This window comes from Lipotes vexillifer, unplaced genomic scaffold, assembly GCF_000442215.2.
Source record: "Lipotes vexillifer unplaced genomic scaffold, Lipotes_vexillifer_v1.1 scaffold815, whole genome shotgun sequence".
NCBI classification, from domain to species: domain Eukaryota; kingdom Metazoa; phylum Chordata; class Mammalia; order Artiodactyla; family Lipotidae; genus Lipotes; species Lipotes vexillifer.
Window position 1 is genome coordinate 2,650,834 of NW_006773723.1, and position 2,580 is coordinate 2,653,413.

At 39.7% G+C, this 2,580-nt stretch overlaps 1 protein-coding gene across 1 annotated transcript in view; it reads right to left on the minus strand.

The window, feature by feature from the left end:
• The window catches only part of ARFGEF1 (ARF guanine nucleotide exchange factor 1), a 138,773-nt gene that overhangs the window by 78,188 nt on the left and 58,005 nt on the right, over positions 1-2,580 (minus strand). The window lies entirely within an intron of this gene.

The following is a 2,580-nucleotide window of genomic DNA, read 5'->3' on the forward strand; positions in this document are numbered from 1 at the left end:
GTGTGTGTGTGTGTGTGTGTGTGTGTGTGTGTGTGTGTGTGTGTGTGTGTGTGTGCGTGCGCGCTGGGGGAGGTGGAGGTTGTCTGGGGTACTGCAGGGAGTTTAGCAACATCCCAATCCCTATCTCTAATGGGTAGAAACCCATCACAGGTTATGACTCACCCAAGTCATGACAATCAAAAGTGTCTCAAATATGGCTTGGGGGGCAAAACCACCTCCAGTTGAAAACCACTGTTACAGAGAAAGAAATTAGCATCTTCTCTTAAAATAATTTTAGAACTGAACACTTTATAGTGAATTTTATTTGGGAAGGAGAGGAAAAATTATCAGCCATATATACGAATGAATTAGACTTCTAGCTTAGAATATTTTAGCAAATGGGGAAAATTATTCTGCCTCGCCTTTTTAATTTTCTCTCTCCCCTTCCTGACTTTTCTAATTATCCACAGCAGAACTAATATGCCTCACGACATGAAACATGTTCATAGCCTTTATCATAACTCAGTTATATATTTATTTGTGTGATTATTTAAGATTCATCTTTCCCCTCTATGTCTGTAAGAATTTTGAAAGTAGTGGTGATACAGTGCTGGTATTTTGCCCAGCACTGTACAACTGAGAACTAGAACAGGGCCAAGAACATACAGGGAATGTAGTAAAATTTGCTGAACAAGTCAAACCAATAAAACTTATATTTCTTCTATTAAAAAGTGATAAAATTTCATTCACTTCTTCAAAAAAAAAAGCAGCAAAACTATTATATGTGGTTACAAAATATTAGCAATAATCCAATGTCAATACATTGGAGAGTGACTGAATAGACTATAGTACATGCTCGAGTACTCTGCATCTATAAAAAAGAATGAGGAAGATCTAAGGGCTGATATGGAATGCTTTCCAGGACATACTGCTAAGTGAAAACAGTATGAAAGAGTATCCAGAGTATGTGTGGTAGCCAGCCTTTTTAAGATGGCCACCAATGATCTCTACCGCTTGATTTTCACTTCTTTGTAGAGTCCCCTCCCACACTGTGCCACAGATGGTCTGGGTGATCACTTTTTTTTTTTTTTTTTTTAAACATCTTTACTGGAGTATAATTGCTTTACAATGTTGGGTTAGTTTCTGCTGTATAACAAAGTGAGTGAGCTATATGTATACATGTATCCCCATATCCCCTCCCTCTTGCTTCTCCCTCCCACCCTCCTTATCCCACCTCTCTAGGTGGTCACAAAGCACCGAGCTGATCTCCCCGTGCTACGTGGCTGCTTCCCACTAGCTATCTATTTTACGTTTGGTAGTGTATATATGTCCATGCCACTCTTTCACTTCGTCCCAGCTTACCCTTCCCCCTCCCCGTGTCTTCAAGTCCATTCTCTACGTGTGCGTCTTTATTCCTGTCCTGCCCCTAGGTTCTTCAGAACTACTTTTTTTTTTTTAGATTCCATATATATGTATTAGCATACGGTATTTGTTTTTCTCTTTCTGACCTACTTCACTCTGTGTGACAGACTCTAGGTCCACCCACCTCACTACAAATAGCTCAATTTCATTTCTTTTTATGGCTGAGTAATATTCCATTGTATATATGTGCCACATCTTCTCTATCCATTCGTCTGTCGACGGACACTTAGGTTGCTTCCATGTCCTGGCTATTGTAAATAATGCTGCAATGAAGATCGTGGTACATGACTCTTTGGGTGACCACTTCTGATCATAAGGTAGACAATGTAGCTTCTGCCTTGTTCCTCTCTCTCTCTCTCTCTCTCTCTCACATTCTCTGCCCAATGAAGGCTTTAAATGACTTCAGCCCCAGTTGTTACTGTGATCCATGCAGCCAAATGCAACTTCATGTGAAATCCAAGCTACAACCACCAGCTAAGCCACTCTTGGATTCTGGACCCTCAGAAACTGTGAGAGATAAGCAGCTAAGCTGTGAGTTTTAAGCAGCTGAAGTTTGGGGTAATTTGTTATGCAGTGACAGAAAACTAATACAGTATACTACCTTTCATATAAGAAAGGTGATACATGAAACCATACATGTATCTGCTCATTTGTGCTAAAGAAATGTAGAAGGATAAACCAGAAACAATAGAGATTAGTTACATCCAAGGGGTACAAAGAAGGGAGGAAGAGGATTGGAGTGACAGGAATGACTATTTCTGTAGAGCTCTCTCTCTTTTTTTTAACATTTTTATTGGAGTATAATTGCTTTACAATGGTGTGCTAGTTTCTGTTTTATACCAAAGTGAATCAGTTATACATATACATATGTTCCCGTATCTCTTCCCTCTTGCATCTCCCTCCCTCCCACCCTCCCTATCCCACCCTTCTAGCTGGACACAAAGCACCGAGCCTGTCTCCCTGTGCTATGAGACTGCTTCCCACTAGCTATCTATTTTACATTTGGTAATGTATATAAGTCCACATATACACTACCACTAACTCTTAATTCATAGTAGTGTTTAACAGACTCAAAAAATAAGCAAGCAATTAAACCAGAATGTGAGGAGTACTGAAACGGAAAACAGGCAGTAACAAACGAACTTAACTGCATTATAAAGTAATAAAATTATCCTGCTG